The following is a 23,132-nucleotide window of genomic DNA, read 5'->3' on the forward strand; positions in this document are numbered from 1 at the left end:
TTTTACAAATGACAGAGGGTCTATTTATAGGTGAGCGAGGCCACTAACCAAGTCCAATTGGGTTCTAGAATTTTCTAGGTTCAGTTTGACTCAATTTGGACAAGCTTTGGACCAGTTTGGCTCCCTTTTTAATTTGGTTTGATCCAGGAGAGAGGAGAGATAAAAATATCACTTTTTTTAAAATTAAAAACCCTTCCACACATGTGAAACAGGTGCCTTCCTCAAGAGTCCCCCTTTCCTTACCAAGGTGTCAAAAATGCATCATTATTCTAAAATATCTCATTTATTTAGTAATATCTCATAAATTTTAACTAATAAACCTTGTACTCAGCCAACTCTTCATCTTATGTGAGAATTTACTCATTTTTTGATATTTTCTTTTATTCTTTTGGATTTATCTCATCCCAACACTTGGATTAATCTAATTGGTCCATTGGAACCTTAATTAGACCATAATCTAAAAATTTCTGAAAATATAGACCCTTAGGCTAAGGTCCCTTATACCATTTTCAATTAACTCCTAATGCACATTGGAAAGTTCATTTTGAACTTTTGTTTCATGGGAATCCATTTTAGACACTAGGAGGATTTTTATATCCAAAGATATCTCAGTTTTGGATTATCTCTCTCTAGATATTTTCTCTCTCTAAACCAAAATAGAGTAATACAAGATCTTTCTTCTATCTCAGAGAGGGGAATAATTACAAGAATAGAAGGGGAGGTTCTTACACCTTTACACCTTAAAATCTGGAGAGAGGAATCTTACATGGAGGTAACAGTTTCGACCGGCTTTTTCTTGTCCTTATTAGATATCTTTTTCCATATGGATGCGATGTGTCTGGGTCTGTAATTCCCGCTACAATAGCATGCACTGTATATGACAAGTAGTAGGGGTATCTTAGTGCTTGGCAACCATACCACTGACCAAACACCCGTAGTGCAAACCGTTTCTCGTGAGATAAGCATCACCTTTTTCAGGAACTTCGTGTCCACCACAAAACCTGGATAATGCTTTGAATGCGATTAAAGGGAATTTTGCATTATCTTTTGAGAACTCCTTGTGAAATATAATGATCTGCGTATTAAAATTATAATCATCATGACTCATGCCACTGCTTTGCTGTTGTCAATTTTAAGCAAGTGTCGTAAATTACATGTACCTTTTGATGATTCAAATGTCTTATATATTGAGCGAGAGCAACATCCTTTCGATGACCTGTTGACTTTGAAGTGGAAGCTCCGGAGGATGATCTTGAGCCTCTTGCTCTCTTTAGAAAATCATCATATACAAAAACCTGGTACCAATGTTATATGTTTAATTGACACAATCGACAAAGTCCACGTAAATCAAATTCTTATAGTTTGAAAACTCTTCAGCTCTATTACTTGTTGATTTTCATCACCCTCAAGCATGGATCTTATCCACAAAGGGATTGTGGACTTACTGTCTTCATGCATAGTAGGGATCGTGGACTTACTATCTTCATGCATAGTAGGTGCCAAAAATTTGCCCATATCTGCCAAACCAAGACCGTCGGCAATTGCTGCAGCCTCCTCCTTGGAAGGCAATTGGGTTTCATATGTCCTAGCTTCATCGAACATCTTCTTTAATATCTCCTTGCCAGGCAAGTACTCAGAGTCCTGGACTACAGAAGCAGCTAGGATAATTGTCAACTCCTTCCTCTATCCAGCCCATGTTTGCTTCACTAAAATTTGCTAAGGCAGCCAAGCAATAGTCACGAATATTGAAATGTTGCATAATGTCTGTTAATAATACATAAGGGTTGCCATAGTAAAGCTGGGCAAGGAAGGTAGTGACAACTCCCCCTGTTCATTCTCATTAGAAGGTGCTACATCAAAGGGGGTAAGGGATGCATTAGCCTCAAAGGTTTCCTTTTTGGCCTCTGTCCTCTCCTCTACTGGGTCTATAGCCACCTCTTCCTCAACCCCATCATCCTTGATTAGCACTTGAGTGCTTGCCAAAGTCACTGTCTTGGGCTCTGAGTCCTCAGTAAGAAGATGCAAAAAACAAAGAAAACCATAACTAAATTGGAGCAAGCGACTTGGCCTTCATGTTTACACATTTGCAACCCACTACTCTAGAAAATTTGATTTCAATTGAAACCTTAGATTCTATGGTGGTTGGCGGAGGGAGGGAGGGAGGAATAGGGAGGGAGGGAGATGTTGGGTAAACGTGGTGCTTATGGTAGATCAAGAAGATGTGAAGGAGAGAGACCCAAAATACAAGAATGACTCTTGCTTACTTACACATACAACTAGGCTTCATGCTTCATATATGGAATGTGCCTTTAAATAGGCTTGCTAGTGGCCTAGGGTTAGGTGGCTCCCTTAGGACCATTCACACCCACACACCTTCTACACCCTTGTTCACTTGTTCACCAAGGCTCCAAGGCCTATATCTTAATACCCCCCGTCAATACTAGCCATGAAAAAATGTGCTTGGAATGGGTGGTATTGGACATATGAAAAAAAAATGTGCCTTTATAACATTAGGCTTACAAGAATGTTCATAGTGGTGGGGTTATCTAGGACTTACAACTATGTTCCTAGAGACTTAGAGGCTAATACAATGATGCCATCTAAGTCTTTATTTGATGTCAATGAAGATATACACCTTAATGATGGTGCACCCCACTCTTTGTGTGCTTGCTTGACATCTTGTAGTTGACCATTTTTGGACATACATGCCATTGTTTCCACATGCTTTTCACCTTGACCATTCTCACACAATGATCAAAACAAGGCTGCCACGCTTTGCACATAGATGTTCCTTCAGCATGCTTGATGCTTCTTTGCATACCATACCTCCTCCTCCATGGGAAATGAGGGCATTCCTTAGAGTAATGGTTATGAGGTATATTTATATGGAAAAGGTAAAGGGATGGTCTTACCACTTGCCTTATAGATTAGTCAAGGGCAGTTCTACTCCATAATTATAACAAGAGCTTTTGTGCATGTTGGTTACATGATACCCATTAGGGTTTGAAAGTACAAGTTTAATGAAAGTGAGTAAGTGGCTGAGGTAAATGCTCAAACCAACAAGGTACATTATTCTTGGCTCAAGAAGGTGAGGGCATGGCTCATAATGTTGCCTATGCCTCTTACAAAGACAATGCCAAGAAATGTTTATCAAAAACATGACAATCAATAAGGTAGAGCACTTAGAAATGCTTTGCTCAACCTTAAAACTCATCTTAGAAGATGAAAATGCTCAGTATGCAGCGGAATAATATTGCCTTGGGCTTGGGAAATGAGGGCATATGGCTTATGACATGCCTATGCTTCTTACAAACAAGAGCCTCAAGGGTGATACATAAAAACATTAAAGATGAGCACTTAGTGTACATGTGCCCAACTTTAAACCACTTAAGGAACTGAGTTTGATGATGAAAAACCAGAAAACTTCAACCTCTTTGGCTTAGGGGATGAAGACAATGGCTTATGGTTGCACCATTTCCCCTTGGAAGCTTGCCAAAGTAAGCATAGAAGCAGGTTGATGATGAAGACTTACAATGTGGCACTTATGGTGTGTGCCCAGCCTCCAATAGTGATGAAGAAGAGCCTCCTTAGTGTTAAAGACCTCTTGCTTTGATGGTTATGACCACTATTAGTGTTACGCAACACTATTAGTGCTTATAAGCACGCTTTGAGAAGCTTTGTGCAATTGAAGATGTTGATGAAGCTTGATGACAATGAGGCTTATGAACACCTCATGGTGTATTACCGCCACTTCAAGGATATGGAAAAAGACCTCACAAGAGCACTTAACATATTAGTACTCCTTTAATGATAAGCATGAAAGATAACTAGTGTTTAAAAACACTTTTATAAAGCTTTTATACAAGCTGCCATGGAATGCACTGACCCAGACCTAGTCTTTTGACTCTAGCACTCGCGTCGATGGATCATTAGGACTGAGACTTGAGTAGAAGGGCCTTCAGACCATGGGCTTCAAAAGCCCTAAGGTCTTGGGGCTTATGCTTCCACACAGCACAGAAGGAATGACAGTACAGATTAAGGCTGAAAACTACGCCGGTTTGAACCAATCGCAATGGCATAGCTCTGAGTGACAAAACCCACTAATTAGTGGTATGAATCAAAGCGCCATGATGTCCTTGACACTTTCTCTGTTGAAAGCTCGCCATGATTTGGCCTCCACAAGATGCTACAATGCCTCCATTGGCTGGGGGTTCAAGTCCACTATTCTAGGAGATAAGATTGACCTATTCTACACCACAAAAAAGGACCTAATCTTACCAAGCTCTAGATACCATGTTGAGAAAACGTGGTGCTTATGGTAGATCAAGAAGATGTGGAGGAGAGAGACCTAAAATATAAGAATGACTCTTGCTTATTAAGTTGCTTACACATACAACTAGGCTTCATGCTTCATACAAATGCCTTTAGCATGTGTGTAAGATTCCTCCCCAGCCCCTCAAGATGCCCAGTACTTCTCCTATAATCAATCCCCTCTTTAGAATAATAAAAGATCCTGTTTTCACCTTTAGAGAGAGAAAATATTCTAGAGAGAGATTATTTAGTTTTTAGATATTTTTAGATGAAAAATAATCTCTTCTTATTAAAATAAATTCCCTTGAAACAGAAGTTCAAAAAGAATTTCAAAAGGTGCATTAGAAATAAATTATAATCTGTTCAAAAGGACTTATCCTAAGGGTTCAGATTTTCTGAAAATTTTAGATTAAGGTTCTGAGGAGCCAATTAGATTAATCCAAATGTAGGAGGAGATAAATTAAAGAAATAAATAAAATCCTCCCAAAAATGAGTAAATACTCACATAAGATGAAGAGTGGCCTAAGGACCAAAGGAAATACTAAAAAAATGAATTTTTGACACTTCAGAGTGGGGATTCCCCCTCATGAAGGAGGCGCCTATTTCACATGTGTGGTGAAGATTTAAACTCTCAAATAATGAGATATTTTATCTCTCCTCTCTCCTAATTCAAGTCTAGTTCCAAAAAGTAAGCTAAACTGAACCAAAAATGGTCAAAATTTGACCAAACTGATCTGGAAAATTCTAGAATCAGTTTGCTTGGTTAGAGGCTCATTTTTTCCTATAAATAGAAGCCTTCCCCCTTTGTAGAAGCTTAATAGTATTTTATGCACTGTTACTCTACTCCTCTCTAGAGCCAAAAACATTGAATTCATTAATAATTCACTTGTTTTTTACTATTTCCTCTACAAAGAATTGGTGGCCACTCTTGATCCAAGCAAGAGTAGAACCTCAATCCCTCAAGCCAAAGGATATCTCACAAAACTCCATGTAAGTTAGAAATTCTACTTTTTTTTTCTAATTCCATTCTATGGTTTTATGAATTCTTGCTTCTTCTAAATTAAAATTGGATGTTATGCCTTGATGGAAAGGCTTCCCCCTTCTCTTCATTGAATTCAACACTTCTTTATCCAAGATGTGTAATCAATTAAATAGATTTGAACTTTTGGTATTGTTTTCTCTTTTAAAAAAATGAGGATTGATTAGATTAGAGTGCTAAATTCATCTTGGGGTGAATTCTAAGTAGATTTAGAATGTAAAAAATTTGAAAAATGGTCAGCCATACAAAGGAGGTTATGGCAAAATTTTCTTAAACTTTGTAGAAATAATTTTTATCTTTATGTTATTCAAAAAGAGTAATCCCCTCCATTTGTGTATTCTAAAAGTATTATTTTCATTCTCTGTATAGAAAGATGCATATTGGATAATTTTTTTTATTATAAAAGTGTGATTTTCATGAGATTTAAATTCTATGCATAGAAAGATGCATATTGGATATTTTTTATTATAAAAGAGTGATTTTCATTAGATTTAAATTCTATGCATAGAAAGATGCATATTGGATATTTTTTAATTATAAAAGAGTGATTTTCATTAGATTTAAATTCTATGCATAGAAAGATGCATATTGGATTATTTTTTTAAATAATAAGAAAAGTGTGATTTTCATTAGATTTAAATTTTATGCATAGAAAGATATATATTGGATATTTTATTATTATAAAAGTGTGATTTTTATTAGATTTAAATTCTATGCATAGAAAGATGCATATTGGATATGTTTGATTATAAAAGAGTGATTTTCATTAGATTTAAATTCTATGCATAGAAAGATGCATATTGGATATTTTTTATTATAAAAGAGTGATTTTCATTAGATTTAAATTCTATGCATAGAAAGATGCATATTGGATATTTTTATTATAAAAGTGTGATTTTCATTAGATTTAAATCCTATGCATATAAAGATGCATGTTGGATATTTTTTTATTATAAAAGTGTGATTTTCATTAGATTTAATTTCTATGCGTGGAAAGATGCATAAAATAAATTTTTTATTATAAAAGTGTTACTTTCATCAAAATTGATTTTTATGCATAAAAGAATTTTTTTATTATAAAAGTGTTACTTTCATCAATATTGATTTTTATGCGTCAAGTGATGCATAAAAGAAAAAATTTTAGTATAAAAGTGTTACTTTCATCAATATTGATTTTTATGCAAAAAATGATGCATAAAAGAATTTTTTTATTATAAAAGTGTTACTTTCATCAAAATTGATTTTTATGCATAAAATGATGCATAAAAGAATTCTTTTTTTATAAAAGTGTTACTTTCACCCATATTGATTTTTATGCATAAAGTGATGCATAAATGATTTTTACATCAAAATTAGGGTTCTCTTTAATTCTATGTTTACTTTCCATGAATAATTGATAAGTGAATAAGTAAATACTCTGTGAGAGAAAAATCCTATCATTTTATATTCACTCGGATGGTAATGAGAAAACTTAAAAAGAAAAACTATCGAAGATGTCGAAATTTCAGATAAATGATTAAATTATTCTTCATAGGATTTTGGGATTAGTTTAGAAAGCAACAAATATTCAATGAATGAAATTCAAAAAAATAGTAATTGAAATATCACCCTTTTGAGAAAGATAGTTCAGGAAGAACCTTACCAAACTCAAATCTTGAATCGGGCTATGACCAAGACCAACTCCTTCGTCTATTTCAACAGGAAAGACGATGTGACCAGTTTCAGAAAAAAAATACACTTAAATCACCCACCACCGAATCTGAAACTAAGTTGAGACCCTTTGAATTTGATTTGAGAATCAAGGTTACAAAATTTGAGGAATTCTGTTTCGAATTCAGACCTGCGATCTAGAAGTCTTGGATACAGATTTAAGATATACTCATTGTATTCAAAAGAAAATCAAAATTGAAAACTTGCATAGAAACCATGTTTTCTTAAAGGACTGCCTTACATCAGAATGCTAGAGAAGGGAGCATTTGGTATATGTGTTTTTCTAAGGGAAGTTCAGTTGTAACAGCTCGCGGGCGGGGAGTATTCAAAATGCGGCTCACGCGACCTTGGTATGGTAAAAAATGGTGTGCTTCCAGTACGATGGGCGAGAGCCGACAAAGCAATCCTCGCCAAGACACCTACCTAAGGAGGATCCTAGAGGGTTGTTCTGACTAGGCGATGCATGGGCTCGCGGTGCTTAGGACACCCATTCGTATGTCCTGAAAGATATATATATGTATGATGACGAAAAATTATTATAATCTGTTATTATAGGATCTCGTTGCTGTGACCAACTGGTCTCGCGACGGAGAGTCCAGAGTGATACTTGTTTCTGAGAAATAAGGAACTGGATAGAAATTTTGAGTTATGATATTTGTAATCAATAACTGTTTGTTCAATAGATCGTTTTATAAGTTCAAGTTTAAAGAGGAGTGTGTGCGTATCTGTTTTCTAAAGCTAAAGTTAAGAAAGGCATTCAATTATGGGTAGGTGAGTACTTGTCTAGTTCTACCAATTCCAGTGGTTGGGCGGTGGCTAACCCATGGGTTGGATGTAGGCTGGAATCAGTAGAGTTTTAATAATAAAATTTTTTAATAGGAATACGCTTAGAACTCGAGTAGTTAAATAAAAACCTGAAGACTTCTCAAATGAATAGATCAATAGCTGTGCTTGATTCAATAGATCAATAGACTTCTCAAATGAATAGATCAATAGCTGTGCCTGATTCAATTAGGAAAAAAGCGTTGATTTCTTCAAGTTAAGTCTGTAATAGTTTTCCTTCTATCTGGTTTATTCAGATGAAGGTTAGTTTAATCTCTTGACCCCGTTAGAAAATTCGTTCAGAAATTCAAAAAGGTGGAATCGCCCCCATTTTCTGAGCATGATAAATTTTCCAGGTTTTGATTTTCAGAATGACCACTAGCTTAGTCTCGTGCTCGGACATTCGAGGGTGAGGCCTCGAGTGGGAAACCTTGCCTGCGCAAGAGGGAACTACTTTCGCTACTACCAGCAATCGAGAATCCGATACGTGGAGGGGGCAGTGGGATCTCACAGTTGTGGTATCAGAGCACTGTTGTAAACTTATGAAACACCAGCCAAAAACTGCCTAAAATTCTAAAGTAAATCTACGAAAAAAATATTTTTCACTTGCTAAGATTATGTTTGAAATGAATTCATAAATTGAAAACTCATAAATTGAATTGGATTTTTAGATGGATAGCCCAAATCTATCTAGCATTTCTGGACTCTCCCAAAGTCAGGATATGTTAGCCTTTGCATTTGAGCATCTCATCAACTCCGCTACAACCTGTGTAAGCAAAGTGAGGCTTGCCCGTCACTTTGAGGATCTATACTTCCCTGATCCTATAGAGCGACGTTGGTATATGTGGTTCTCTGGAGGAGGAAAATGTATTAATATCAATACCAATCAGCATTAGAGACTCAGGAAAAATATTTCCTTAGCCATGATCTTGATAAGGCTAGGGGTTGTTCATTATGTACAACTCTTTAATCATTCACCCAAGAATTTTAGAATTTCTTACCAAGTTTTTAGGCTTCTTAGCCGCTTTATTCTTAGAAGTAGAATTACAGCACCTCTTTCAGTGATGAATCGTGTTTATCATGGCATGGCATGTCTCCTTCGCAATTTTGCTTCTTTATGCGTACGCGATTGAGGCAGTGACTTTGGAGCCGTGATGCTCTATGTATATATCTCAAACTTTTGATAATAAACGATGTTTTGCAAAAAAAAAAAATCCAAATCATTTTCATGATTGTGAATATGGTTAATAAAATTATCAGAGTAAATCTTGTTTCAAGAAGTATGATGAAATAATTATTTGTTTAAAGAATAAATTATAAAAAATAAATAATCATAAATCTGTTGTCAAAGTTAAGTTGACGAAAATCTCGTTTTGTCAGAATCATGAGGCGCGCGACCCGTGTAAGGCAACCGGATCCTCTAACCAATGAGGAAGAGTTAGATCGGGATGTTCGTAAAGCCCTGCAAAGATCCCAACCTGGTCCCTTCAAGGGTGAAGGAGAGCAGTTAGGTGAAGTAGTGGAAAAGTGGATTGAGGCAATGGAAGAATACTTTGATGTAATTGGCTATAACGAGAGAAGCAAGATGGCTCTCGCCAGATTAAAGATTGTGGAAACGACCAGGATCGCTTGGAGGAATCATTGCGAGACAAATCGTCTCGCCATAAATACCTAGACCTGGTCAGATCTTAAAGCATACCTCAGGAAGAGGTTTTGTCCTCCGAGCTTCCTTGAAACCAAAATGAATGAGTTCTTAGAACTAAAGCAAGATAGTCAGACAATTGAAGAGTCCCATCAGGCCTTTGCCCTTCTCCTCAAATATTCCCCACAATTGGATGAAGAGCAGCTGATGGCCAGATTCATTCGAGGAATGAACGAGCCATTGGACACCTTAGTGAAGAATGCCAAATCTGTCTCAATGGGCCGAAGCTGTAAGAATGGCAAAGGACTTTGCCAAAGCCTTTGTTGTTGTTAAGATTCCACCGAAGCCTGCACCCTCTAACTTTAAAAGATTCCAAACCCCGGGAAGTACTTCAAACTTTCCACCCCCCAAAGAGGCAGCAAGGTCCAATTCAGAATCAAGATACTCAGAGATTCAGAAGTGAAGGAAGACCCTTCCCACATAACACTTTCTCAAGAGCCCCACCTCTTTCAAGGATTTAGAGGGATGAGCTCAGAAGTGAGAACCAGTGTTTTGGATGTCAAGGTTTTGGTCACCAGCTGAAAGATTGCCCGACTCCTGCCATGTTAAGGGGACAGGGAAGTCAAGGGCTGAGAGTGCAAAGACCAACCCCTTCGTATCAAGCAAATCAAGGTCCATCTCCTCAAAATCAGAGCAATTCCAGGACACTCAGCCATCTGCCTCTGTTCAGAGTAGTCTTAGAACTCCTTCCCAAAACTGGGGTAACCAAAGAGAAAGAGTTCTGCCCCAATCTGCAGCAGCCAAAGCAGTCACAATAGCAGAAGTAGTAGAAGAGGAAAGAGGGCACATTTATGCAGCAATTGAAAACCAAGGGCCAAATCGTCAATCCTCCGTCATCCATACTCCAGCTAAGTATCAAGGTAAGCCTTTTAAACTTTTGATTGATTCAGGCAGCAGTACTCATTCATTTATTTCCCCAGGATGCTTGTGTAAGCTAGTCTTAGAACCAGAAATCACAGAAACCTATGCAAGTACTCATTCATTTATTTTCCAGGATGCTTGCGTAAGCTAGTCTTAGAACAGAAATCAGGGAAACCTATGCAAGTTGAATTGGCCAATGGGAAGATTCTTTTCACTCACCATGAGACAGATCGTATTCAGTTCAATCTAGATGGTAATATAACTGACTGTCAGTTCAGAGTCATACCTTTGGGAGTTTTTGACAGGATCCTTGGAATGGATTGGCTCCACAAAAATCAAGCTAACATTCACTGTCACAATGGAACCATTTCCTTTCGTGACCTTCACCGAAACAAAGTTCAAGGAATCGTAATTTCAAGATCCCCAAGTCTGCAATTAGTAAAAGCTTCTAAGTTACTAAAAGGACTTAGAAAGAAGGAGCTCATTTATGTTGTCAAAATGAATCCAGTAGACACAAAGTTAAAAGCTAAAGAACCAGAATGGTTAAGTGAATATGATGATTTATTCCCAATAGAGCTAACTGAGATGCCTCCAATTCGGGAAGTAGATCATGTGATAGAATCGACCCCCGGAGCTCAGCCAGTATCCCAGCGCACGTACAAAATGCCAGTTCCTGAAGCCATCAAACTCAAGGAATAGCTTAGATAGCTATTAGAACAAGGGTTTGTAAGACCCAGTGTTTCACCTTGTGGAGCATCAGTTCTCTTTCAGAAAAAGAAGGATGGAACATTAAGACTCTATGTGGATTACAGAGATCTCAACCAGCTGACAGTTAAGAATAAATATCCTATTCCCAGAATTGATGAGCTTCTGGACAAGCTAAATGGAGCCCAGATCTTCACTAAGATAGATCTCAAATCAGGGTAATACCAAATCAGGATTAATGATCAAGATATCTCAAAGACAGCCATCATTACTCGCTATGGGCGTTATGAATTCGCTGTCATGCCGTTTGGATTGACAAATGCCCTAGCATTCTCAGGGAATACTTGGATGATTTTGTTCTTATTTTCTTTGATGATATTCTGATTTACTCAAAGAATGCAGCTGACCACTCATGTCCGAAAAGTTCTTGAGATTCTAAGGAAGCACCAACTCTTTGCAAAAAAGAGCAAATGTACTTTCTCTGTCGACCATGTTGAATACTTGGGCTTTCTGGTTTATCCAAAGATGGAATTTCTCCAGATTCCACAAAAGTCCAAGCAGTCATAGATTGGCCTAAACAAAAGACAGTGAAAGAAGTCAGGGGATTCTTGGGATTGACTGGTTATAGAAATTTCATACCAAAGTATGCTCTCATAACTTTCCCCCTGACTAATCTTCTCAAGAAGAATACTCCGTTTCAATGGTCTGCCAAGTGCCAGAGTGCTTTTGATAAGTTGAAGACCGTCACCTTGGTAGCCAATCCCATTCTGAAGTTGCCAGATTTCTCTCTACCCTTTGAGGTAGTAACTGATGCCAGTGGTTTTGCCTTGGGAGGTGCACTCATGCACGAAGGTCATGCAGTGGCCTATGAATCCTGAAAACTCAGAACGCATGAGAGGAATTATGCTATCCACGACCTGGAACTACTTTCAGTAGTCTATGCCCTAAAGTTGTGGAGACATTACCTACTGGGTCAAAGATTCACTTTGATGTGACAGATCATCAGAGCTTGAAGTGAATCTTCACTCAGAAGGATCTCAACATGCACCAAAGAAGGTGGATGTAGTTCCTGCAGGAATTTGATTTTGAAATCAAGTACCGCCCAGGCAAAGAAAATGTGGTAACAGATGCCCTCAACAGAAAAGCCTCCTTGCTTGCAATTAGAGTGGTGTCAAATCCATTGATTAATGAGGCAAGTGAGAAGATCATGCAAGATAGATTCTTTGGCCCTATTGCTACCCTACTTATGCAGGAAAGCAAAACTCCTCAGGAGTTGAACCAAGTTGCTACCCTACTTATGCAGGAAAGCAAAACTCCTCAGGAGTTGAACCGAGTTCAAGGGTACAGCCTAGATGATGGAATTATGTATTATAATCGCAGGGACTATGCATTCCCAATGATGAGGGGACTAAGGGTCAAATTCTGAATGAAGCCCATGAGACAGCCTTACTGAAGGACATCCAGGTTTCATCAAGACCTACATGTCTATAAAGAAAAGCTTTTTTTGGCCTGGTCTAAAAAAGGATGTACTTAATCATGTACGTCAATGTTTGACATGTCAGAAAGTCAAAGCCGAGAGAGTGAAAATGCCTGGGAAGTTACATCCATTAGACATCCCCCAGATGAAGTGGGAATGTATCAGTATGGATTTTATTACTGGATTACCTTCAGTGCAATCACGTTACAACTCCATCTTCGTGGTAGTTGATAGACTAACCAAGGTTGCCCATCTGATTCCAGTAAAAGAAACCTACACTGCAATGGATGTGGCCAGAGTGTTCCTAAAGGAATTCTTCAGATTACATGGCCTACCCACCCAGGAGAATAGTAAGTGATCGAGATCCCAAGTTCACGTCAAGATTCTAGATTGCATTTTTTGAAGCAGTAGGAACTTTCTTGGATCTCAGCACAGCTTACCACCCCAAGACCGATGGGGTCAAACATAAAGGGTAAACCAAGTAATCGACGATATACTTTGGTCATGCTGTGGTAGGGAACCCAAGAAGTGGCTAAGCTATCTGCACCTAGTTGAGTTTGCTTACAATGCTTCTTATCACCAAAGTATCGAGATGAGCCCTTTCAAAGCTCTGAATGGACAAGATTGCTTAATTCCATTAACTTGGTCCAACCCATTGATTAGGGTCGAGATGTCCAGACAGATCCTTGACGACATAGAGCAACAGATGCAGTCAATTCGTAAAGATTTAAGAGCTGCCCAGGATAGACAGAAGCAGTATGCAGATAAGAAGAGGACATAGAAAATTCAAAGAAGCAGATATGGTCTTCATTCGAGTACGCCCTATCTCTTGGGAAGTACAAGAAGTTATCCCCCAAGTATTGTGTGGGCCATATATGATTACAAAGAAAGTAGGTGACTTAGCCTACGAGCTTCTTCTGCCTCCTCATCTCAAAGTACATAATGTATTTCATGTCAGCCTACTTAAAAAGTATGTACCAAGCCCGAATCATGTGCTTGATGATGAAATTTTAACTTCTTCAACCCAAGGGCAGATGGAGCTCCAACCTGAAGAAATCCTTGATGTTAAAGAGAAGGTTCTCAGGAACAGAATTCTAAGAGAATTATTGGTCAAATAGAAGTTCTATCCTTTTGAAGATACCACCTGGGAGAATGAAGCTGAACTGTTGCGGGATCACCCCTAGTTTGCGAGATGAGGATATCTCACGTTTTTCAAGTGGGAGAGAATGTAAGATTCCTCCCCAACCCCTCAAGATGCCCAGTATCTTTCCCTATAATCAATCCCCTCTTCAGAATAATAAAAGATCTTGTTTCCACCTATTGGCCTAGAGAGAGAAAATATTCTAGAGAGAGATTATTCAATTTTTAGATATTTTTAGATGGAAAATAATCTCTTCTTATTAAAATAAATTCCTCCAAAACAGAAGTTCAAAAAGAATTTCAGAAGGTGCATTACAAATAAATTATAATCTGTTCAAAAGGCCTTATCTCCTAAGGGTCCAGATTTTCTGAAAATTTTAGATTAAGGTTTTGAGGAACCAATTAGATTAATCCAAATGTAGGGAGGAGATAAATTGAAGAAATAAAGAAAATCCTCCCAAAAATGAGTAAATACTCACATAAGATGAAGAGTGGTGGACTAAGGACCAAAGGAAATACTAAAAAAATGAATTTTTGACACCTCAGAGTGGGGATTCCCCCCTCATGAAGGAGGCACCTATTTCACGTGTGGTGGAGTTTTAAACTCTCAAATAATGAGATATTCAAACTGATCTAAAAAATTCTAGAATCAGTTTGCTTGGTTAGAGGCTCACTTTCTCCTATAAATAGAAGCCTTCCCCTTTGTAGAAGTTTAATAGTGTTTTATGCACTGTTACTCTACTCCTCTCCAGAGCCAAAAACATTGAATTCATTAATAATTCACTTGTTTTTTACTATTTCCTCTACAAACAATTGGTGGCCACTCTTGATCCAAGCAAGAGTAGAACCGTCAATCCCTCAAGCCAAAGGATAGCTCACAAAACTCCATGGAAGTTAGAAATTCTACTTTTTTTTTCTAATTCTATTCTATGGTTTTATGAATTCTTGCTTCTTCTAAATTGAAATTGGATGTTATGCCTTGATGGAAAGGCTTCCCCCTTCTCTTCATTGAATTCAGCCCTTCTTTATCCAAGATGTGTAATCAATTAAATAGAGTTAAACTTCTCGTATTGTTTTCTCTTAAAAAAATGAGAGTTGATTAGATTAGAGTGCTAAATTCATCTTGGGATAAATTCTAAGTACATTTAGAATGTAAAAAAAATAAAAAATGGTCAGTCATACAAAGGAGCTTTTGGTAAAATTTTCTTAAACTTTGTAGAAATAAGTTTTATCTTTATGTTATTCAAAAAGAGTAATCCCCTCTATTTCTGTATTCTAAAAGTGTTATTTTCATTTTATGCATAGAAAGATGCATATTGGATAATTGTTTTTAATTATAAAAATGTGCTGTTCATTAGATTTAAATTCTATGCATAGAAAGATGTATATTGGATATTTTTTATTATAAAAGAGTGATTTTCATTAGATTTAAATTCTATGCATAGAAAGATGCATACTGGATATTTTTTTATTATAAACGAGTGATTTTCATTAGATTTAAATTCTATGCATAGAAAGATGTATATTGGATATTTTTTATTATAAAACAGTGATTTTCATTAGATTTAAATTCTATGCATAGAAAGATGCATACTGGATATTATTTTATTATAAAAGAGTGATTTTCATTAGATTTAAACTCTATGCATGGAAAGATGCATATTGGATAAATTTTTTTATTATAAAAGTGTGATTTTCATTAGATTTAAATTCTATGCATAGAAAGATGCATATTGGATATTTTTTTATTATAAAAGTGTGATTTTCATTAGATTTAAATTCTATGCATAGAAAGATGCATATTGAATATTTTTAATTATAAAAGAGTGATTTTCATTAGATTTAAATTCTATACATAGAAAGATGCATATTGGATATTTTTTTATATAAAAGAGTGATTTTTATTAGATTTAAATTCTATGGATAGAAAGATGCATATTGGATATTTTTTATTATAAAAGTGTGATTTTCATTAGATTTAAATCCTATGCATAGAAAGATGCATATTGGATATTTTTTTATTATAAAAGTGTGATTTTCATTAGATTTAATTTCTATGCATGGAAAGATGCATAAAAGAATTTTTTAATTATAAAAGTGTTACTTTCATCAAAATTGATTTTTATGCATAAAATGATGCATAAAAGAATTTTTAATTATAAAAGTGTTACTTTCATCAATATTGATTTTTATGCATAAAAGATATTTTTTTTAATATAAAAGTGTTAATTTCATCAATATTGATTTTTATGCATAAAATGATGCATAAAAGAATTTTTTTATTATAAAAGTGTTACTTTCATCAAAATTGATTTTTATGCATAAAATGATACATAAAATAATTTTATTATTATTATAAAAGTGTTACTTTCACCCATATTGATTTTTATGCATAAAGTGATGCATAAATGATTTTTATATCAAAATTAGGGTTCTCTTTAATTCTATGTTTAATTTCCATGAATAATTGATAAGTGAATAAGTAAATACTCTGTGAGAGAAAAATCCTATCGTTTCATATTAACTCGGATGGTAATAAGAAAACTCAGAAAGAAAAACTATCGAAGTCGGAATTTCAGATAAATGATTAAATTATTCTTCATAGGGTTTTGGGATTAGTTTAGAAATCAGTTAGCAAATATTCAATGAATGAAATTCAAAAAAATAGTAATTGAAATATCACCCTTTTGAGAAAGATAGTTCAGGAAGAACCTTACCAGACTCAAATCCTGAATCAAGCTATGACCAAGACCAAACTCCTCCGTCTGTTTCAAGGGATCATTTTATAAGTTCAAGTTTAAAGAGGAGTGTGTGCGTATCTGTTTTCTAAAGCTAAAGTTAAGAAAGGCATTCAATTATGGTTGGGTGACTACTTGTTTGGTTCTACCAATTCCAGTGGTTGGGCGGTGGCTAACCCATGGGCCGGAGGAGGCTGGAATCAATAGAGTTTTAATAATAAAATTGTTTAATAGGAATACGCTTAGAACTCGAGTAGTTAAATAAAAACCTAAAGACTTCTCAAATGAATAGATCAACGACTGTGCTTGATTCAATTAGGAAAAAAGCATTGATTTCTTCAAGTTAAGTTTGTAATAGTTTTCCTTCTATCTGGTTTATTCAGATGAAGGTTAGTTTAGTCTCTTGACCCCGTTAGAAAATTTGTTAAGAAATTCAAAAAGGTGAAATCGTCCCTGTTTTTCGGGCATGGAAAATTTTCTCGGTTTCGGTTTTCAGAATGACCACTAGCTTAGTCTCGTGCCTGGACATTCGAGGGCGAGGCCCCGAGTGGGAAACCCTGCCCGCGCAAGAGGGAGCTGCTTCTGTTGCCAGCAATCAGGAATCCGATTGGCGGAGGGGGCAATGGGTTCTCACAATGTGCCTTTCAATAGGCTTGCTAGTGGCCTAGGGTTAGGTGGCTCCCTTAGGATCATTCACACCCACGCACCTTCTATACCCTTGTTCACTTGTTCACTAAGGCTCTAAGGCCTATATCTTAATAGGAGAGGGACGGAGAGGGAGGGAGAGAGAGATGGGCATACCTGTTGTTGCAGAAAATATTGAAAGCTTTGGCAATGGCGTTGGCATTGGTGATGCAGAAGGACGGCGATGGCAATGGCGTTGGCACGATGCAGAGGGACGACAACGTAGGTAACTCAACGCAAATGGGTGTCTCAGCTTATCACAGAGGCGGTTAGCTTTGAGGATTTCCTATTAGATTTAAACCTAGAAGGATTTTAGCATGCAAAGAAAATTTATTAAATTGTAAGATTCCTCCCCAGCCTCTCAAGAAGTCGAGTGTCTTCCCCTCTAATCAAATCCCTCTTCAGAAATATAAAAGATCTTGTTTCTACTTGTTTTGGCCTAGAGAGAGAAAATCTTCTAGAGAGAGGTGATTCAGTTTTTAAATATTTTTGGATGGAAAAATATCTCATCTTATTAAAAGAAACTCCCCTGAAACAGAAGTTCAAAAAGAATTTCAGAAGGTGCATTAGAAACAAATTATAATATGTTCAAAAGGCCTTATCCTAAGGGTCCAGATTTTTTAAAAATTTTAGATTAAGGTTTTGAGGGGCCAATAAGATTAATCCAAATGTAGGGAGGAGGTAAATTGAAGAAATAAAGAAATCCCCCCAAAAATGAGTAAACACTCACATAAGATGAAGAGTGGACTAAGGACCAAAGGAAATACTAAAAAAATGAATTTTTGACACCTCAGAGTGGGGATTCCCCCTCATGAAGTAGGCACCTTTTTTCCATCATTACTTTTGAATTTTAAATCAATAAAATTAGATATTTCATCTCTCCTCTCCTCCTAATTCAAATCTAGATCCAAAAAGTGAACTAAACTGACCCAAAAATGGTCAAAAATTGACTAAACTGATCTGGAAAATTCTAGAATCAATTTGCTTGGTTAGAAGCTCACTTTTTTCTATAAATAGAAGCCTCCCTCTTTGTAGAAACTTAATAGTGTTTTATGCACTGTTACTCTACTCCTCCTTAGAGCCAAAAACACTGAATTTATTAATAATTCATTAGTTTTTGACCATTTCCTCTTCAAAAGAATTGGTGGCCACTCTTGTTGCAAACAAGAGTAGATCCCTCAAACCATCAAGTCAAAGGAAAGCTCACAAAAATTCATGTAAGCTAGAAATCTTACTTTTTCTTTATTCCATTTAATGGTTTTCTAATTTTTGTTTTCTTTAAAATGAAAAATGATGTTATGTCTTGTTGGAAAGGCTTCCCCCTCTCTTCATTCTTGAATTCAGCCTTTCTTTATCCTAGATATGTAATCAAATTCTTAGAATTAAACTTTTCATATTGTTTCTCTTTAAAAAGTGAAATTTGATTAGTTTAGAATGCTTTAAACCATTTGGGATAATCTCTAAGTAACTTGAGAATGAAAAAGAATTGAAAAATTTTCAGCCATACAAAGGAGGTTATGGTAAAATTTTCTTAAATTTTATGAAATAAGTTTTATCTTTTATTATTCAAAAAGAGTAATTCCCACCGTTTGTGTATTCTAAAAGTGTTATTTTCATTCTAGGCATAGAAAAATGCATATTAGATATATTTTTATTATAAAAGTGTTATTTTCATTAGAATTAATTTCTATGCATAGAAAGATGCATATTGGAGAATTTTTTTTAATTCTAAAAGTGTTACTTTCATCAAAATTGATTTTTATGTATAAATAGATGCATAAAAGAATTTTTTTATTATAAAAGTGTTACTTTTATCAAAATTGATTTTTATGCATAAATAGATGCATAAAAGATTTTTTTCTATTATAAAAGTGTTACTTTCATCGAAATTTATTTTTATGCATAAATAGATGCATAAAAGAATTTTTTTTATTCTAAAAGTGTTACTTTCATCAAAATTGATTTTTATGCATAAATAGATGCATAAAAGATTTTTTTATTACAAAAGTGTTACTTTCATCAAAATTGATTTCTATGCATAAATAGATGCATAAAAGATTTTTTTTGTTATAAAAGTGTTACTTTCATCAAAATTAATTTATATGCATAAATAGATGCATAAAAGAATTTTTTAATTCTAAAAGTGTTACTTTCATCAAAATTGATTTTTATGCATAAACAGATGCATAAAAGAATTTTTTTTATTCTAAAAGTGTTACTTTCATTAAAACTTATTTTTATGCATAAACAGATGCATAAAAGAATTTTCTTTTATTATAAAAGTGTTACTTTCATCAAAATCAATTTTTATGCATAAACAGATGCATAAAAGAATCTTTTATTATAAAAGTGTTACTTTCATCAAAATTGATTTTTATGCATAAATAGATACATAAAAGAATTTTATTTTGATTATAAAAGTGTTACTTTCATCAAAATTGATTTTTATGCATAAATAGATGCATAAAAGAATTTTCTCTATTATAAAAATGTTACTTTCATCAAAATTGATTTTATGCATAAAAGAATTTTTTTTATTATAAAAGTGTTACTTTCATCAAAATTGATTTTTTTGCATAAAAGGATTTTCTTTTATATAAAAGTGTTATTTCCATAGAAGTTGGATTTTATGCATAAATAGATGCATACATAATTTTTATATCAAAATAAGAGTTCTCTTTAATCCTATGTTTAAATCCCATGAATATTGGTAAATGAATAAGTAAATACTCTGTGAGAGAAAATTCTACCGTTTCATATTCTCTAGGATGGTAATGAGAAAACTCAGAAAAACTATCAAAGTCGGAATTTTAGATAAAGGATTACCCTACCCCAATCTATCGCCATTTTTCCAAAAATAGGGATTTTATGGCACTGAAACCCAAGGGACAACCGAGAGGCACAATAGATTGGCCTCCGAGGAAGTAGAAGGCGAGGAGGCAATGGAGCATGGCATTTTCGATGTTTTGGAGGAAACTTTTGGGCAATCTTCAAGAGAAGTGGAGGAAGAAATGAATGATGGGTGTGCCCCTAAGTATACCCCACAATCCTCACACTTCGTCTGCAATGACACCCTCCTACAAATGCTAATGGAAATCAATGCAAAGATAGAGACTATGGCTACAAAGGTGGAGTTCAATGATAAACTTGACACTATGGCCACAAGGATGGAAGCCTTGGAAGAGGTCACTCGACCAATGAGTTATGTTTCATCCAATGGCAGTTATCCTTTACCAAATGAGGGATATGCTTCATCCAATGATAATCAAGATACATGCAATGATAGGCAAAGTGACGCATATGGTGATTTTTTTTATGAAGGATATGTTCAACAAGAGACATGTGAAGAAGAGTATGCTCAACATTATGCAAGTGATTGTGATGGTGATGCTTATGATGATTCTTTTATGGGTGAAGAGCATGCTTTTTGTTAACCTATAACGGACAATGAGACGTACTATGTTTTACGTCATGTAATTAGTTTAACTATTCTGAGTCATGGGCCGGGCTTGTCGGCACCATATGCAAAGGATAAAGGGATTGGGTGATCGCCGATGAGAGGCGCACCTTGAATATCAATAGGATAAGGGTTAGGATCAGCCGGCCATGTATGGGCGCCCATGTGTGAACGGCCAAGTCACCTATAAGAGTCAAATGTAACCCTAAAACCCTCATTCTCATGTGTTGAATACAAGAGTGCTCTTGCCTTATCTCCTTGGTTTCCTTCTCCTGCGTGTGAGAGAGAGAGAGAGAGAGAGAGAGAGAGAGAGTGTGAGAGAGCGATCGAGCACTGCGTAGCAGCACGGTGGCGGCGAGGTGGTAGAGCGGTGACAGCGGCTCCTCCTTCACGGCTGCAACGCGGTAATCCTTCACGGCGGTGGTTAGAGCGGTGAGTGACACACCTTTGCATTCTGTTAGAGCTTGCTTTCCTGGTTGTATGCTTGCAGCCATTCGTGGCTCACATACGGTGTTTGGTAAGTCCCCAGCTACGACCTGTGCGACAAAAGCGCACATTTTTGGCGCCGCTGTCGGGGAGATGCCCTGCACCAAAAGCTCCAGTTTGCAGCTCGGTCTGCTGCGTGAAGTGAAATTTACACTGTAGAAAAGGTGACTGTGTGTTTGTTGTTGAGGTGTTTCCGTGTTTTGCAATCTGTTTCTGCAATTTGTCTTCTGTAATTCTGTTTCTTTTGTTATTTTTCCGCTCCGCGTGCATTCTGTTCTCTGGTTTTCTGCATGTGAGGGGGGATTTCTGAATCCCCAGCAGGGGCCTGCGCTGTGTGCGAACTGCATCGCGGCAAAGTCTGAACCCCAGAAAGAAATCCTAGAAAACTTATCCTAAAAAAAAGAAAAAAAAAGAAAAAAGAAAAAATTAATTTTGAAACAAAAATATAAAAAATAAAAAAAATTAAATTTTTTTTAAAAAGAAAAAAACCAAACGTGTGAAGAGGAAAGATTTTTTATTTGGAGAAAAAATTTTTGAAAAGAAAAACCCCCAAGCTTATGAGAAGTTGAGCCCTATATGTAGCCCACTCCCCAAGGAGTGAAGTGAGCATGTGGGATAAAGCCTTCACCCTTTCCTCCACCACCACAAGCAAATAGGCCTTCGTCCTTTCCCCCACAAGAAAACAGACTGTTTTGAGGACCATAGGAGCTCTGGATAGGCAAACACGGTGCTGTAAAGCACGCTAGGACCCTTTAAACGATACGCTCGAGCTATCACACGTCCTAGTTCAGGTTTGACCATAAGTAAGGGGATAAAAAAACGAGTTAAAAAAATATAAAAACAAGTAAAAACGGGGTGCGAAACACCTAAGAAACCACTTGTGTGGGCTTCAAAGTTAGTCACCAACGCCCGTATAGGGTACCCACGTCACATGCATCTATGCTCTGGTCGGGTGCTAGAGTCTGAGCCACTAGAAAGTGTTTCAGTTTACGCAAGCTCACACCATCCCTCCACGTTAGCATCTTGGCCTTCCGCTGGAACCCAAGGAAGTGCAACCCAAGATCCACGAATAGCGGCTAGTGACTCGTCCTCTGACTCAGAAGCCATGGAAGGGCACCCTACCAAGAACCCTGAGGAGACAAGCCAAAACATGCCAGTTTGGGCCCCACAACCCGGATCTAGCATGTTTAGTCATCTAATAGAGACCTTTAGTAGAGCTACACGCTCTGAACATGCGACAAGCGAAGTAAATGAAGAAGGAGGGGTAGTAGATTCGCCATTCACATCTTATGTAGACCCTACCCTCCCAAAGAGTGTCCATGTGGATATTCTCCCCACTTCGTTTAATGAGGGCCCTACTGAGCTACCACCTTCCGATGCGCCTCCTAAAGTAGAGGTCCCTAGAAGCCAATCCATAAGAAGTGACATTGCGTCCACTTCAAGAGAACCGTTTGGCACACCAAGTCTGGATGGGATATTTCTCAATGAAAATTGGGAATATGATCTACACACAGAGACTCTAACTGACGCCTCCTAAAGTAGAGGTCCCTAGAAGCCAATCCATAAGAAGTGACATTGCGTCCACTTCGAGAGAACCGTTTGGCACACCAAGTCTGGATGGGATATTTCTCAATGAAAATTGGGAATATGATCTACACACAGAGACTCTAACTGACCTATACACGGGCTACACATACCATGTAGGTTGGTTAGAAGTCCTACGATCTACATCTAGTGCCACTAATCTAGAGGAGCAACAACAAATGATATGTGAGGTTATTCATAGAATTATCCAAATTGAGAGGTAAAATAGGGGAGTGAACTTAGGTTCCACTGGCCCTATGAGATTTTTGGATACAGGCAAGGCCAAACAACCAACCCTATCACAATTGGAGACTCGGTGAGTCCTATAGACCCTTCATATGTTGTTTCGCCTGGAGTCTCAATGCAGGTTGAGCCCACGAGCAGTAACTTTAGCTTTCCAACCTTGGCTCAACTTT

This window comes from Cibotium barometz, chromosome 29 (genome assembly GCF_041138505.1).
Source record: "Cibotium barometz isolate CiBa-2024 chromosome 29, ASM4113850v1, whole genome shotgun sequence".
NCBI classification, from domain to species: Eukaryota; Viridiplantae; Streptophyta; class Polypodiopsida; order Cyatheales; family Cibotiaceae; genus Cibotium; species Cibotium barometz.